Source organism: Lycorma delicatula, chromosome 4, assembly GCF_047948215.1.
Source record: "Lycorma delicatula isolate Av1 chromosome 4, ASM4794821v1, whole genome shotgun sequence".
In the NCBI taxonomy this organism is placed as follows: domain Eukaryota; kingdom Metazoa; phylum Arthropoda; class Insecta; order Hemiptera; family Fulgoridae; genus Lycorma; species Lycorma delicatula.
The window spans coordinates 217,566,011-217,585,346 of record NC_134458.1 but is presented as its reverse complement, the minus strand read 5'-3'; positions in this window follow the sequence as shown (position 1 = coordinate 217,585,346).

The window sequence follows — 19,336 nt, the reverse complement described above, 5'->3', positions numbered from 1 at the left end:
TTTTCCGTTAACAGATGAATAGGATTTTTTTGTATTTAGGGATTGCTATATCACTGTAAAACGTAATTTCATAATGAAAGAAAGAGAGCACAACATGCTAAAATAAACCACACCAACTCCATTTCAAATAAATCAGGAGCATAATAAATTGTTATAACAGAAGTCCGACAATTGTGTTCTTATACTTTCCTGGCATTGCTTATTTATCTTATAAGTGAAAAAAATATAAAAAAATTAAAAAATCAATATTCTTTACTTTTTTGCAACCCTTTTTTCAAAATCACCTCCCGAGAAAACTTACTGATCAGTCTACATAAAAAAAAATAAAATACACTAAACTATTGTTAAATGAAAAAACTAAAAAAAAACGTTCGCTGTAAAACGTAGAACCGATAAAAATTGTCTTGGATTTTTCATTTTCGAAAAATGAAAAGCAGTTAAACCAAAAAAAAATGTAAAAGAAACAATTTTTTGGCCGGTTTTAATATGTTTCTTTATACGTTTATAAAATAACATAAAAGCTGATATTCACCAAAAATATTGTATCCTTTTTAAGTTATGCGCATTTTTCTTGAGATATATAAAGAGGTGATATATTATAGAAATGAAGTAACGGAAAGTTAAAATATAACTGCTGTAGTTTTGATTTGCCGATTAAAATCAGTAATTGAAAAACTTATTATGACTTCACAAACCATTTGCATTTATAAATTCAATCTGATCTTGGACTTGTTCTACAATACTGAATCATTACTTTCAGAGAAAGCATTTCCCATTAGTAGCCGGTGTACCTCAGAATAATGCTTAATTCATGATTTCGGAATTTGAATGCTTATATACGGAAGTGATATATATATGCACTTTAATGTTTTTCGATAATTTTCTACTGGATAAACAAGTATTTAGAAACAATTTTAAAAATATTGTATTATACATTAGCTGATTAAAAATTTGAAGAAGTTTAATTCGTACAAAATGACGATCGTCTACTACTACCTATTATTAAGACATAAAGACATTTAAAATTAATTAAATTAATAAACCTTAAGCTCACAAGAAGTTATAATTTAACTTTTTTGTAGTGAAATATTTAGTCTTATCTGAATTTTTTTAGAAAACATTTTAAAATTACATTTTTCAAAAAAATTATTTACGTATGTAAAACTTCCTTAAAAGACGTTTAATCCTTCTTTTATATTTGTGTGTGTGGGGGCGCGCGCGCGATAACAAGAATATAAAATAAATATTTTTTTAATACATATACACTCTGCCGATCTCTGTGGCGGAGTGGTAGCGTCTCAAGCTTTCATCTAGAGGCCCTGGATTCAAATCCCAGTGTGGGATTTTATGAAGTAATCTATTTACAAACTAATAAACAAAAATAATTTATACTGTATTAGAAAAGTCGTATAAAATGCTAAACGTATTCTTATACTTATAGAAAAGCTTTTTAAATTTTACGTACTGATTTGAAGATTACACATTGGCACGTATTGAATCCAGTACATAGTATATACAGATAAAAAGCAATGACAAATTTATACGGGGCAATCTTTATACATTAAATCGAATAAAAGATTTTATTAGCTAAATTCATTTTTGAAAAATTAAATAAAGGAATCTATAATATACAAAATTTGTGACTATGTGTCGAAGGGGACCATTAATCTTAAAAATGTAACACGTTTTCTACAAAGAAAATAATAGGCTAAAATGAAATTCAACAATTTATCAATCTATGATAAATTATTATTATAATAATAAACTTGCCATCTAGGGAATATAAAATTCCACAGCTGCTCTTGTGCTAAAAAAAAAGCTTATATTAAACATGACAAGTTAAAACAAAAAAAAAAAAAAAACGCTGTTATATGTAGACTTCAAGGACAAGTGATATTGCATAAGACAACTATATAACAAAAAGTGTTGTACGTGACCTGTTCAGTCGACAAGGGTGTGAGGGATGTAAAAAATAGTCATCGTGTGTATTCTTTATTTCATAAACCAATAATGCTCTCTAGAGAGTAAAATTAAAACTAGAATTAATTTAGTATATGGTTAACAGTCGTTAAAAGATAAATCATTTATTTTAAAATTAATACTTGTTCTGTTTTTGTTTGAAAAAAACATTTAATTGATTAAATCAAAGTTTATATATTTAAAATAAATTAACAAAAGAATTTGAATTATGTTTATCTTTTAGTTTGTATAGTTTTCTTTAGTGTACTTCCATCATTAATGTGATACATTGCAGTGAAACTAACGTGAAGATGTTTTAATAAGTAACAACTAAAGTTTTTTGAATGGATGTCAGGCAAAATACGACTTTAAAAATATAAGTAAGTACAGTATACGACATATTTTGATTTGATTTATTTAGAAAATATTTATTACATAAATATATGTATTAATTTATTGATTCGTACGATTTCCTGGAAATGTTTGCTTACATATTATACTTCATTCGACCGCCATTATCAACTGCGTCCCTTATTTCATATAGTTTGAATACTTGTAACTTATTATATAACAAGAGTGTATTATTTATTAGAACCCAAAACCGGAATATTGGACGGGAGAATTTATACAGTAGCCATTAGTTTTAAAATACGACTGGAAACGGCCAGAATTCGAATTTAATCTCCTACATCGGAAGGTTTATTATATTCATTTCGATAGAAACCCGGGACCTCGTGAAGATTAATCTGTACTTTTTTAAAATTAAAATCTGGTTTGACTTTGGGTTTAAATTGGAGTACGTTATATCTATATTGCGTTTCTTTGTTTAGTATAAGAAATATTATTGAAAAAAATAATTAGGTTAATTCATTTTTTAAATTTTTTCTTTAACTTATCTAACCTTAAAAATTTTAATTCAATAAATTTGTCTAAATAAAGTTCATAAATTATTGATTTTGTAACATTTTTTCAATATGAATATTTATATGATCAGTAATGAATTTGTCGTTTAATAATCAAATTAATGATATTATCAAAACTAAATTTTATAGAACCCTACATTACTATTCGTCGGTATAAAATGGAGTTGGTGTGAATTTTAAAATATTTTTACCGATTTAAAAAATGTAAAAAGTTATTTATTTATATAATATTTCTCAATAGCTTTCTTTAATTAATAAAATAAGTAAACTTGTGAAGATAAAAATAACTTTCATCTTCGTTCATAATGAGGAATTAAATGTTAACCTCACTATAAAAGTTATTTTGTAATACTAAGGTATTCTAATTTTTTTCTTTTTATTGCCTACACAAATATTTTCAATATATACTTAAATAAAGATATTTTCTGTATTTAATTTTTCGTTTAGTTATTTGTTTCATATTAATCCAGCGTAAATAAAAACTTACATCTAAGCTGTTTATTGGTTGCAAGCATTAACTCGCCGGCTTGGTCTATTAGTTAAACTCGTAATTAGAAATCAGGTGATTTCGAAGTCGAGAGTTCTAAGGTTGAAATTCTAGTAAAGGTAGTTACTTTTATACGGATTTGAATATTAGATCGTGAATACCGGTGTTCTTTAGCGGTTAGGTTTCAATTAACCACATATCTCAAGAATGGTCTAACTGAGACTGTACAAGAATACATTTCTCATTTGGTACATGTCATCCTCTGAAGTAATACCTTACCGTGGTTCCGGAGGCTGAACAAAAAAATAAAAAACGGTTGCAAGCATTGAAAACCAGATTTCTTAATCCCCCATAATTAATATTTATGTTAATCTGCAATTACCGGAATGATTATTGATTGTGATATGAAAAACCGGTCGACACAGTCATTTTAAAGTACGAGAATACACCTCATTTACATATCATATTTGTCACCTCATACCATTGATCTTTGGGGGGGGGGGGGTTAGTTGCTTATTGTTCATCACTAAACAGATTGCAACGTACACATATGGAAAAATAAGAAATAGAAAAGAAATAAAAATTTGCAGGAATTGTTACTAATTTACAACGTAATTTTGTAAAAGAATATACTTTGTAAAAGATGATAAACTATTATTATATACACACTATATATATATTTAGCAGAAGTCAATCGTCGAACGACAAATATTCTACGCATGTTTTACACGACGAAAAGTTTGGTACAAATAAAATTAATATCGTAAGGAACGGAAAAGAACGAAAATATATCACGGGTGGGAAGAAATATCCCCGTCCTATAATTACAAAGCCTGGACATTTGTCCCTTGCTGCTGGATCTCTCTTATTTCTTAGCGGGTAGGTTATTTTTAACGATCGAACTATATTACAATAATTTTTTTTTTTAAAGCCGGCGTAATTAATTTTGAAAATTTTTAGCGGGATTATCCTCGGGAGAAATGAAAAAAGATATTGCATCTCTCTCCCGGCAAAATTCCTCTTAGGTCCGTCTTCAAGAGGCCTTTCGGTTTCAGTATCTTTCGGGCAGAAGGGATGTACTAGTCGAGGTCCTCGTTTGACGGAGAGGATAATTCATTCACTTTAAGAAGAGAGTTTGCGTATAAACTTTGAAGCGGTTGACTCGCTTTTAAGTATGTTAAGGAGGAAAAGAATAGGAAACCGGGTTTTTTACTTTTCATCTTATTCTGACCGACTGAATTCATTAACTCCCATTTTCGGGAGACGTTCTTCTTAAACTTTTATTTTTTCTTTAACCTGCCGTTTACTGTAAGTCGGTTGAAATTATACACGACCGGTAACCTTAAAAGTTCTGTACAGAGAATCGCATCGGAGAATACAGGTTTCCGGCGACCGATGAAGTTCTACCCGATCTTCTGCCGCTATCTTCCGGTGTGCTTTTACGCAATCATTCTTGTTACTACAACGCATATAAAGCAGCAGAGTTGCTTTTTTCTGAGAGTAACGATATTAATTATACGACCGACCTCTGTAATGAAACGAATGAAGATATTTAGGGCTGAATATTACCTGCGATTCATTTTGTATTATGTATGAATATAAACTAAGTATAGTCTTCCACAGCCTCAGGTCGACCGTTCCTAACCCGACGGATCGGTCTAGCGGTTAAACTCGTCATCACAAATTAACTGATTTCGAAGTCGAGCGTTTTAAGATTCAAATCCTAGTAAAGGAAGTCACTTTTATACGGCTTTATTATTAACGATTAATTAATTTATTAATATATTCCACCTGTTGTCTTAATCTTTCTTATGTCAGTGACACGTGTAAAATACTTAAGATACAAGAGACGCTAGTCAGATTTACTTTGCCGAACGATGTTCACAAGTTCCTTTGATAAATAGATTAAAATTATCAACCTGTAACGGGTTAGGCTTAGTATTTTGATGCAGAATAGTATATTTAACTCGGAAAAAATGTATCTCTTTTTCCGGTAAGCCTGGCGTAACCCACCGGGTCGGTCTAGTGGTGAACTCGTCATCGAAAATCGGCTGATTTCCAAGTCCGGTTCTAAGGTTCAAATCCTAGTACGCCGGGAAGCTATTTCATTAATACGCGTTTCTTCGAAAGATAGAAAAAAGTAGAAACTGCAGCGGTATAAAGTGATTTGACTGTATGAAATATGACGATTTGGAATTCTAAATATACAGAGCGATTACAAATGAAATTTACACTTCGATAGCTTGTTTTCAATAAGCACTGTTTGTAACAGGACAGATATCAACACGGTAGTCGAATTCTTCCCAAACACGTGAAAATATATGTCGGTCAACGGTAGCAACAGCATTTGTGATGCGAGGACAGGGACCACATATTGTCGAGCACGACGACAATATGTGGTCCCTGTCCTCGTGGCACCCTATCATGATTGCGAATGTTTAATTGCTGAACCGGTTATTAGGAGGGGACTTATAATACAGGGTTATCATAAAAGAATGGTGCGGTTTTCAACACGGTTTAAATTAAAACAGAATTACTTACAGTTTATGTTTTTTATTTTTCAAATTTGTCGTCTCAAACATTTTTGGACATAATTAATAAATTTCAATATGTGCGCCCTTAGTCGCTCGACAAATGTCCAAACGATACTCGACTTCTCTCCAAACATCAGTTAACATTTCTTCGTTAACGGTTGTCATCGCTTCGTTAATCCTGTTTTTTAAGCGGTTTAGGTCGCGAATGTTTTGCGTATAAACAACGCTTTTGATGTCCCCCACAAGAAAAATTCGCAAGGTGTTAGGTCTGGACTCCTTGGTGGCCAAAGTACGGATCCTTGTCGGCCTATCCATCGATCTCCAAATTTTTCGTTCAAAGCGTCCGCGACCGACGCATCGAAGTGCGGGGGAGCACCGTCTTGTCGGAAATGAAGTCGATGAATGTTTTCGAGTTCATCCGGCTGAGGAAAGCGATAATCTGTTAACACGTCAAGATACGCGACTCCATTAATTGTTTTTTCGGCAAAGAAGAAACGTCCTATTACACGATTCTTCATCGCACCACACTAAACATTAACTTTAGGCGAATCGCGTTGTTTCTCGATAATTGCGTGTGGGTTTTCAGAGCCCCGTATTCGTGAATCGTGTCTGTTCACATGGAATGTAGCTTCGTCTGTAAAAATTATATCGTCTAAAAACGATTCGTTTTCACTTATTCTGTCCGACATTTCAACAGCGAAATTGTAACGTTTTACACCATCATCGGGTTTCATTTCCTGCAGTATCTGGATTTTATAAGCGTGTAATTTCAGTTTTTTACGTAAAACTTTGTGAACCGTTGATTTTGGAATACCTAATTCGACGCTTCGACGGGGTATGGACTTCCCAGGACTTCTAATTGCTGATCGTCTAATTAGTTAACCGTTTCGTCCGGTACACTCGGTCTGCCGATCGATTTCTGTTTCTTAATCGATCCGGTTTCTTCGAATCGACGTGTTATGTTATTTTTGTGCGGCGGATCTCTTCCGAATTCACGTCGAAACGCACGTTGAACTAAAATTACGGATTTTAATTCGGCCATCAATAAAACACAGTTTGCTTTGTCTTTATCCGAGAACACAGTAACTCGCTAAACTCCCCGCAACAACAATACAAGAACCGACGTTGCGGTTACAACTGCTGATAAACAAACTTTTGGGTCGGAGGCTTTCAGGGATACTAATATAACATCTAGAACTTTCCCTACAATCTTCCTATGAATTACTGAAACCGCACCGTTCTTTTATGATAACCTGTATAATAAGATTCGTATAAAGATTTGCAAACAAAAAAAAAAACAAGTCCATTTCGGCACGCCAGAAGGCGAAGTATATATTTAACCGCTGCTAAGTAGGAGATAAAAAAGATTTCCACCTTAAAGTTAAGAAAACCGTCAAATTTACGCAATAAGACAATAGGTGCATGCGAAAAAAATTTTCATATGTTTAATATACGACAAGCCCCATCTTCTTACCATTCCAGCAACATTTTGGTCATCCCTTCCCGTAACGGTTGGTCATATCAAACATTGTTGTAGACAAAAATTTTAGGTAATGTGTTTACAGGACTAAGGTGCCTCCTAAAAAACCTATCAAATTCATTAAAAATTAATATTTATTCATTTAATGATGTAATTTGGGTGTCGGAAAATAGAAAATTAGTAAAAATTTACTTAGATTAGTTTTAGGGCCTTATCCAAAGAATAGTAGGAACTATAAACGAATTCGATATTTTACTTAATAGGAAAGTAGCGATTTTTTTTCGAAAAATTCCCCCATTTCCACCCCTATAGTTTGATTTTGCCCGATAACGAACACGATCGAGATTTTGGGTCGTTATATCTTATGTACAAATTTTGAAAGTGATCGGTGCTAAATTATAGCAGTTATCGTGTACAAAATAAAGTGATATATATACGTATATACATAAACTTTTGAACCGACAGTGGTTTTGGCGGTCTACGGGATGTGAAAAGCGAAGATATGTCGTAATTTTCTGCAAGTCGAATCACGGTACGCATTACTCATGAAATCTATCTAAAAGCGATGATATTGATATAACTCCTGTTAGATCTGTATATTTAAAATTTAAATGATAAATTTTCTCATAAAATCCACATCTAATAAATAAATTTCTAAAATGAAATACCAGTTGATTGACGAATTGTAATGGGGATTTTTATTTAAAAGGGTAAAGCGATCCAGGGGTAGCCCGGACTTGGAACTTTCTGAAGTACTTGGGTTTCAAAACATTCGGCCTCCATTTTAAAAATTGTAGTTATGGCAAATTACCTATATGATGTGCGGATAAAACAATATTTTTCAAGATTATAAGTGTTACCCGAAAAATATCACGAAAATGTGACCGTATATCATTTCTCATTTTTTTACTTTTGATATATATTATATTTTTTAGTCAAAAAACCAAAATCAGGTGCAGCCAGTCGCGTCGCACATACCGTAAATGGTATATCCTGTGTCGGTTAAGTTACTGAGCCGTACACCGTCGATATTTAAAGCTACTTTTATCGATAACCAAATGAGGTATCGATAAAGGCAAACCAACCTTTTTTTTATAGGAAATTTACTTTCGATTACTACAAGTGAACTCGAAATTCGATTTAACCGACGGTTTCCCCATAATAAAGTTGAACATCGGTTGTAATCGCAAACGATTAAAATTGCCACCGTCTTGAAACGGTGGTGAAATATAATTCGTAACGGCAATAATTCTACGTTCTTTCCTGATATAAAAAATATATATGTGCACATTCACAGTACAATCGATTCAGTAGTTTTTGCGTAAAAGCGTACCAGATTCAATGAGACCACTAAATTTATATATATCCTTACCCTACTAAAGGGCATTTGTGTGTGTGTGTGTGTGTGTGTGTGTGTGTGTTCTTCCCCCTTAGCTTAGCATCGGAGTGTACCGATACGTTGCAAAAAATCCCAATTCGTTAGTACATACCTCGTGGTAGTCAGATGTATACTTGTTATACTATAATTATATATCGATGTATCGCTTATACGTGCGAAATATATAATATTAATTCCTTGTACTAAGTAAGGGAAGTAGTTAGATCGCAAAAATCTCGGGTTTCAGATTTCAATGGAAATATCCATTTTAATCATCTCTGAATCCATTTTGACTACTTTCGGGGTGATTTTTGTACGTATGTATGTATCTCGCATAACTAAAAAACGATTAGCCGTAGGATGTTGAAATTTTGGATTTAGGACTGTTGTAACACCTAATTGTGCACCTCCCCTTTTAATTGCAATCGATCGGACGAAAAGTGTCCAAAAAATCTCGAAATCCAAAAAATTTGAATTTCCGATTTTTTCTTACCGAAGTAATAAGTCCTCATCGAGAGCTTTTTAAAGGTTATATCATAAGCGGTACTTATTTTCAACGGTCAAATAAAATTTTAATTAATGAAATATATTGATCTTACAAGGAGAAGACACATCTGTTCAAATCGGACTTCACCTCCTTTTATTAACTTTTTTTTAATTTAAATAAATCGTGTTATTAAGAATTATTAACCTCCGATTATAAAAATGGTTTTATGATAAATAATAATACAATAATAACAATAAAAAAGCAAATTTTAAATATTAGAAGTTATTAATGAAAAAAATATTTTATGTATTTTTCATTTAAAAAAAAAAATGTGCATATGTAATTCAATATGCGTACAAGAAAGTCACGTGGTGTCCACATCAATTTTTTATTTATTTATGTGATTGTTTTACTTCATCAAATAAAGAACTATAACCAAAAATTAGGCGTCGAAATGTACCGGTCACTAGCGGAAAATTCCGATTCGTTAGTATAAATTTCTAATTTAACTTTCGTAGTATCACTTTTCATCATTCAAAAAAAAATATTTTTACACTGGAGGGAATCAATTTTGGACACCTAATAATTCCATTCCGAGACGCCTTCCACCAGGGTAACTCGCCCGGAAGACCTAGCTGCAGTTGACATGTCTACGGCACACCTCTGAAACTAGTCAGATTATTAAAATAACGATTCTAAATCATTATTTTTTAATATTTATGTTTTTTCTGTGTAGCAATTAAAAAAAAAATATATATATATATACAAATTTAAAATAAAAATAAGGAAATATATAATTATTTATATAAAGAAAAGTTTTTATAATAATTATTTGGGTTCATCCAAAAATTTTGACCTGTTTTATCTCAATTTGTTGGATTTATGCCATGCTGAATGAAGTATTTATAAAATCGTTTTTTTTTTGTTTTTTTGTTTAATATTTGTTATTCTATGAAGAGTCATTTGCAATTGGAGTTAGGTATGATATATACATATTTTTGTGTACACACATATATATATATATATATTTAAAAGGTTTACCCTGTTTTATTTGTTCGAATAGTTTATTGTTCAAAAATAATTTTTTTCCTTCAACCTCTATTTTTCATATTATAATTTTTATAACAATAATAATGAATTAGTAAAAAAAAAATGTAATAAATTATTTTCAATTCGCACATTGAATTCATTTTTAAATGTATTATAAAAAGCATTTATTTCTTGTAATATTTTAATATCAATTTTTGAAACAACTTCAAGGTCGGTTTACTAGTGTTAATTGTACAATCTGTTTATGTTATCCCAGTGTCTGGGAAAACATATCCAGTGTCCCGGAAGTTGTACATAAACCTTAATTTAGAACATTAAAATAAATATAAAACCTCATGTGGATAAACGCCTTATCTCGTTTAATTTTCTCATACAGAATGCGGTAGTGAATTGAGCGATTCTAAAAACGTTATTTAAAAAAAAAAATCTGTTCGCGGATACCGGTGTTCTTTGGTTGTTGGATTTAAATTAACCGCACACCTCAGGAATGGTCGACCTGAGACTATACAAGACTATACTACATTTACATTCATACATAACATCCTCTGAAGTAATACCTTACGGTGTTTCAGGAGGCTGAACGGAAAAAAGTGGTGTGGACACCACATGACTTCCTTGTAGCATATTAAATTATATATATATATATATATATTTTTTTTTTTATTACATTTTTTTTTCATTGAATTATCATTTATTGTAAAACTTTTAAAACAATCACAGGTTAATAATTATTATTAAATCAATTTATTTGAATTAAAAAAAAAGGAAACGAAGTCTGATACTTGCCGATGTGCCTTCCCCTCATAAGATCCAAATATTTCATTAATTAAAATTTTATTTCGCTATAACTCTGGAACCAGTAAAAATAGATATGATATATCGTTGAATATCTCTCAATAAGGGTATATTACTGCAGTTAAGAAAAATTAAAAAATCCAATTTGGGCTTTTTTGGACACTTTGGTCTAGTCGATTGCATTGAAAAGGGTAATCGGTCGTAGAAAAGATATCATGTTTATAAAAAAACCGTTCGTTTTAATGTAATAATGTAAATCGATGTTTTATCTAAAAGATTTTTCTCGATCGACATTAATAGATTTGTTTACAGGTTAATATAACAACCGATCAAGAAGTGACAATGACGAGACAACTTTATGCGCGTACGCATGTGTATTTGTGCATCGTACGCGCAGCATGTATGCTAAACCGTTCCTCCATTATACATTCTTAGTTCATTAACGTCATGTCTCACAAAAACGAGTGTTTTTTCAACGAAAAAGTAGAGAAATTGAATCTAATCTTAAAGAAATATACAAAACGGAAAAATCGTTAATAATTGAATACGGCGTAGAAATATTGATTATCACCAACTTTTATTATATTAAACGGACTTTAATTTTTTTCAACTTTTTTAAGAAACTGTATTTTTTTATAACAGATCATACAAAATCATTTTATATGGGATCTAAGTCGGGTATTTTTTTTATATTTACAAAGGAATCGGTTTTATTATACAATTTGAACGATGTAAAATGTTTTATTTAGACTAGAAAGAATATGACCATTTTTTTCTCAGAAATGTGCTTGTGTGTGTGTGTGTGTGTGTGAGACTTGTGTATTATAATTGCTATGAGGGTTACGAATTTCTTTATTATTTACAAAAATAGCTTATCTTACTAGCAACATATCGATGTAATGAAAGACATAATAAATTATGATATACGGCATACAAAAAAAAAGAAGGTATTTGTGGTCATAAAACGTCACTCACTTTTACTCGATATCTATAAATATCTTTTCTGACAAATGATTTCGGTAAACATGAAACGCATATCAATTCGCAATGAATAACAGTATACAGTAAAAATGGTTTTTTGTCAATGTGAATAGCCTTTTGAGTGGTGGGAATTTTTATAAAACGTAGTTTTCTGAATCTACTTTCACTTATACTAACGTATGTTACTGATCTGTGATTTATGACACGGGTTTTATATCATATTTTGCCCAATTTTCAACCGATTTGCTCGAAAGTATTATTTTTAAAATCGGCAGACTCTTCTATTATCTGTGCCGTAGATCTGAACAATGGAAAATATCTCTCCTGGTTTTTTTTTTAAGTGAAAATAGAAGGATTTGATTCAGTAAACAGTAATAACGTAAAAATGTAGTGTAATTTTTGTTGTGTATAAACTTTGTACGCATAAAAAACCACGATACCGGAATTGAAGAAAATAAAAGCTGACAACAAAGTCGGAATTCTTTCCTGGCATTGGTTATTCGTTCTTATTTAGAGGAAAAATAATTATTTATCAAAAAATATATCTAAAATTTATTTTTTGTGGTGGGGTTAAGTTACGATTATAAAAATATATAATTATAATTTAAACAAACAAAAAACCATCAACTGAAAAAAATCTGTATTAAGTTTTTTCTACCCCAAAATCACTTTCTAAGAATATTTTTGATTTTTCAACGTTTACTATGTTAAATGTAAGAAACTAAAACAAAATACCGTTAAAAAATATACAACCAATAAAACGTTACTAAAAAAATTTCTTTTTTGGGGTGGGGGTAAATTATGAGATTTTATTTTAATATTATTACTAAAAGTTTATTATTTATTTAAACTTTTAATAATATTAAAAGAATGATCACTAATTTTATAAATGAATTCGGAGACAAATATCTGTTCTGAAAAAGCGTGAACGGTGTTCAATATAAATATTAAATCGTGAAAAATACTCTACGGGGTGTGTTTTATATATATATATATATATATATAGAGGTCCAAAAATTTCCTAACTACTACATCAGTTTCATTAAAATATAGGTATGCATGTTAAAATTGGTTGAGTTGTTTCTGACCGATCATGATCAGCTGATCTCACTCGGACCATTTCTAAAGTGTGAATATTTTTAGAGTAGTTGCTTTGGGATTTTTATGCGCTCCAATAAAAAAACAAGAATGCTAATCGAAAAACCGTTTTGCGCGTAAGATTACATATTTAATTTTTATTCATATATAAGATTATAGAGGCAGTGTCGCCGCCTCACTGTCAAATTGTTATACTTGCCAGAGAGAGCGCTAGCGACGTCCCTCGATATTTAAGTAACCTCCGGAACCGCGTTAGATATTACTGCAGAGGATGAGATGAATGACAATTTTTGTAGCGTGTGAAAATGCCGTGCTTGACTGAGATTTGAACCTGAGACCTCCGGATGAAAGGCCGAGATGCTGCCACGAAGGCCGGCGATATTTAAGAGTTATGTTATTTAAATGAAACCTCCGCGGTGGAGTGGTCTCGTCTTCCTTTTATCCGGAGGTCCCTGGTTCGAATTCCGGTTAGGCAACGCGTTTTAATACGCAACAAAATTCAATTTCCACTTTCCTACAGACAGGCTTTAAGCTTATTTGTGGAATTAATTCATCAGACCGAAACAAAGGAAATAATAAGTTTGTTCTAGTTGAATCGACCAGCGTTTATCCTATATCCTAAATACCAATTTTTTTTTTTGCGTGGAGGTAATTTATAATTTAGATCTATAAAATAAAATTTGTACAAAATTTATAAAACATTTCATCAAAATCGTAAATTAATTAAATATTGTTTCCTGCTAGTTTCATAGACGAATTATGAATTTTTTTTTTTTTTAAATTTAATTTGGCCAAATCATTTTTTTCTAAATATAAAACTAATTAACCTTAACTAGATCCCTTCGGTATGATAAATGAACTTTGATTTCGTATTTTTTAAATATTTTTTTTGTTCATTATCGTTGTATTATTAGTAATTATACAAAAAAAAAAGTTTTTTTTCGTATTTTATACAGATAATTTTAACGCTTCCCATCGGTATGGAAATATTAAAAAAATATTATACTAAATTTTGTTTTGTTTTTTTTTTTTTTGCCACAGTTAAATATAAAACCAACGCCTCGGTATACTGTATACTGTTTAGTGGGTTATGTTTGTTGCATGTATGTTGTTGGTGAGCGTGCGTGCGATCCGTCCAGTCAGCTGTAGAAGCCGGCCGGCTTTTCAAGGACATTTTGCGCAAACAACAACATAATCTATTCTCCATTCCCATAATATTTTTTATTATTTATTTCAGTTAATTTCCTTTGATCCATCTATTTTGTGTTAATATTTTTTGTTTGTTGTTTTAAATTCCTAGAAGTCTCTCTCTCTCTCTCGCTCTCTCTGTGCGCGCGCGCGCTAATATGAATATATTTAAGTTTTAAAAAAACAAAAAAAAGCATTTAATTTCGGTACATAAATATTTATAAAATACATCGAATAGTAAATAATAACTACAGGGGCAAAGTCTGTGAGTGGATATCCCGTTTAATAAATTTTAAAAAAATGCAATTTTTTTTAAGTTTTATATTTAACGTTGTATTTTTTTACGTTGTATTAAAATACGCTACCGATTTCCGTTCGGGCTAAATGAGCATAGCAGTCGATTCCCACAGTCTCATAAAAAAAAAAATTTTATTATTTATTTATTTATTTTTTTGTTTACACATCATGCTATAACAGCGTTATTACGTTAATTTTAATTTAATAAAAATTAATAATAACGGTTTGAGAACCGTCGATTAATCGCATTTTGCTATTTATTCAATTTACTTAACACTGTTTTGTCGATAGAGGAAGTTGTAACCGGAAGGTCCGGGACATCTATTTATTTTGACTCGTGCCCAGGAATTATTCAATAGCGTGGCAAATTTTATATTTACCTGTTACGATGTAAGAAACCTAGTTTAAATTTATAAACATGTATGTTATTTTTTCCTTTTTATTTTAACAAGAGTGCAAGCTAGTAGTGTTGATGACGTCATTTATGTTGTCTAATTTCTGATCGGTTGTTGTTACGAGGTCGCGTGCTACCACGCTAGGGACAGGATTGGAACGGAATGGGATGCAAAGTCGGCGGGAGTTTATTTCTCCCTACGGATCGCAGAACCTGGACGGAGTCCCTTGCTGCTGGATGATTCTAATCGGGCGTGTTTTTAAAAGGTTTATTTTAAGTGACGGGTCTAATTTTTCAAGTTTTGTTTTATTTAATATTCAGTATTTTAAGGACGGATTTAATTGCATTTCAATCAGTCGTTAAACCGGCGTTTTCGAACCCATTTTACGGGCCGACCGCGGAAGGCTAGGCTTATGCAACCTGCCCTCCCGACGTAATTCCCCTTCAGACCGTCCACTGAAGTCCTTTCGGTGCTAACGCTTTATAGGCTAGCAGGAATACGCCACAACGGGGCACTAACTATATGGAGGGAGCAATGGGCCCCCTTTTCCGGAGGAGTCGCAATTGCCGATTTGTGTTAATTTTTATGTAAGTTTTAAAGGAAGGGTTGTGTAGAAGCTCTTCATCCACTTCTGTTACGGCTGCCTTTCGGGACGCATCTCTGCTGGGCTCTGTTCCGGACTCCAGTCCGTGATGTTGGGACGAGTAGAGGGTCTTCCTTCTTCTTCATCTTCTTCTTCCGATGACAGGACAGGATTGTGGTTGTTATGATGTATATACCTAAACCCCTTCCCCTCCGACAATAACGTCCGCCAGCCAAACCACCCCCTTCCCCGCCGTGGCGCTTCATTTCCAAGTACTCTGATTTTTTTCTTTGAATTATTATTTTTGTTGTTAGACTCAGACGGAGAGAATCTTCCGATTTTAAATTGTTAAATGTTACGTCATACGTTAAATGTCGCATTTATTTTTTCTTTTTTCTAAATGAACTTGTTCGTCCTGGATAAAGATATTCCAGTCTCCTGAGGGATTGCGAGTAAAACAAAGGTTCCCTCGATTCACGTAGTAGACCTTGAAGTACTCATTCGAAAGAATTTTTCATAATCAATTTACGAGTAGATTTTTTCCTTTCTCTTTCTACTTTATTGTTTTTATTGTTTTATTCTGGTGTTAGATAAAACGTGTTGCGTTTCCAATCAGCCGGCTTTTTTTTATTTAAAAATCTTTTGCGTATCAGCCTTGTAATTCTTATAATTTCATTCTTTTACGTATTTAATTATTAAATGGAAAAGTCATTTTTTACCTTGTTTATTTCTTTTTAAAGTGATTTTTTTCTTTATGTAACCCTATTCGTGGATTACTTGAAATTGAATTATACGATTTCTTTAATACGTATGACCGATATGTTTAGTGTGAAAAAAATTGTTAAATCTGACAATTAAATCTCTTGAGAGGATATGTTTCTTCATGTAGGAAATACATTTAAAGTTTGTATCACGCCTCCTAGATAAAACCGGTATTTTTTGTTTTAATTTTTTTATTTACTCGCACGATGTGGATTTTAATTCAAAATTTTCCAAAGATAAAAAATTAAGTTAATTAATTTTTTTTAGTAAACTTTTATTTAGTGATTTTTTTAAACAAGCGATTTGTTATTTATCGTTACGATTTGCCGGGGATAAATTTCTGTAAAATATTTAAGAGATTATAAGATCAGAGCGAATAAAAAATTAAACATCAAAATCGGTTACGGCCCGTAATTTGACTTTTTGATATCAGATCGAATATTTATTGGAATAATAGAAAAGAAATACGTTTGGTATTTAAACCCGTTCACAAAAATTTAAAGTTTATTGTTTTATTGCGTTAATATTATAAATACGAAATTTCATTGTTTTTTGATAAAGTCAAATGTTCCATTATTATCCAGATAATGTTTTTTCGGCTTGGTGGTACCACCACAAAAGCCGGAAGCTTGTGCGGCGGGTATGTAAATGCACTTTATAGCGAATGAGAAACGCCGTGACTGACCTGGATTCGAATGAAAGGCCGAGCCGCTACCACTCCGCCACGGAAATCAAATTTTTATTAGATTTTACTGTGAAAAAAACCATTACCTTATTCGACGAATTTAAAACAATTTTTAAGTTGTTTTTAGAACTTAAATAGTAAAACACGGTTTTAAAATTATAACGTAGGGAAAGATTTTACATTCCTTAAATAAAATTATAATTAGCTAAATATTTTTAATTTTGTTCTGTCTTCTGTGGTATTTATTTTTGTAAATATTTGCGCCATAATATCGTATTTTCTTTTCTTTTGTTATATACATAACGGTTGCTAGAACAAACAACGCATATTGTCCGAATCGAATTTCATCGGGATACAACGAGGTAGTGACAACTGCTATGTAGAAATTCATCGGTGCCAACATAACAAATACTATATAGGAAGTGGTGGTAATGGTTTAGATGGGGAAGGATTAATTACTATCATATGAGATCAGTAATGCCGACTGGCAACTTAAGTTCAGTTTATATATACATACATACTCACACGAGGACGAACTCTCCGTTTACTTTTTTCATTCTTCTTTGTTTCTTTATCTGGCTGTACTCCTTTCTACTTTTATCAATTTTTTATTTATTATTTTTTTTGTTGAGAAAATGGATTTATTTTTTTATTGTTTGTCTACATGACGTATAACCTTTTTTATACTGATAATAATAATAAAAAAATATCGGTATTTATTTTTTTATTTTTATTTTGTTTATCGTATGAAATATCCCGACGTTTTTAAAATCGTCATTTTGCAAGAGAAGCGTCATTCTCTTTGTTAGATGATTCATTAGCGGTTTTTAAGTGATTGATTTATTTTTTGATCTATTAGCTAGAGCGAGCGAGAGCATATGCAGAGCTTTTCATTTACATAACAACTTACTAAGTAAAAAAAAATTTTTTTTTTCTTTTCTCCTGTTTAGCTCCGGTAATTACCTTTCATATAATACTTCAGAGAATGATATATATATGAGTGTAAATGAAGTGTAGTTTTATACAGTCTCAGTTCGACCGTTCCTCAGATGTGCGGTTAATTGAAACCCAACCGCCAAAGAAGACCGGTATCCGCGATCTAGTATTCAAATCCGTGTAAAAATAACTGACTTTACTAGGACTTGAACGCTGGAACTCTCGACTTCCAAATCAACTGATTTGGGAAGACGCGTTCACCACTAGACCGATTCGGTGGGTTAATAGGATATGTCCTGAAAGTTTCTCCGTTTCTTTGTGTGAAATTCTGTATATATATGTCGGAGAATAAAGTACAGTGGAGTATCTTCCGACAAAACGATGAGAATATTCTTTAGAATGCCTGTATTTTTAGTAGTTTTAAGAAATGTATTATTACTAGTAATATTTTGTAAAATAAGGTTTAAATTGTTTTATTGCGGTAGGCTTAGGCCTAGGTAGGCACATGGTTGTCAACGTAGTCGGGATCCCAGGACGATAGGGGTATCATAAAATTAATAAGGAAAAGGAAATATGCAGTAGGTATATTATTTGAGAATATGGAGAAAGGGTAGTCTTGCTTTGGAACCCAGATCGAACAGACGTCCTGGTGGTCGCGAATTCGTTATTTCCCTGAGCCTCGGTCTATCGCAAGTTGTTTTAATATTATTTGAATTCTAAATTGAATTAATCTTATATTGTAATTCGTGTGCTACTGAGTTATTGATAAGTGATAATTATCATTTGTAATTATTTCATTGTACGAGTTATCTACTAATTTTTATTAATTGAACTTTATTGTAATCTTATATATTCTCCACTTGTAATGGTGGGAATGAGTGAAGCACAAAACGTTGAATCCCTGACAAATCTCCTCGCCTCTCCGATATCAGAAGTGGGATCGTCTCCATCTGTTCCATCACCTGATCAGTGGAATACATTGTTTGAGTTTATGAAGTGTTGTATGCAAAAGCCATTATCGACAAAGAAAAGTGTTGCGTTACCACGATTTAATCCAGAGAGTGCGGGATCGGATTCTGTTGCTTGGTGCTCTGCAGCAGAACTGTGTCTATTAGAAAATCCTCTTCATCGCGCAATGTGACGTGTTTCAAATGTGGGGTAGCTGGTCATATTGCGCCAAACTGTACGGCTCCAGGTAGCAGCCGTAGCGGCCCAGGGAACAACAAGGAGAATGGTAGCGTCGAACGCCGCGTGAATCTTTGCACAGTTGCAGCTCCTACTGGTATTCTAAACCATCTTGGTGAGTCGTTTCCATATT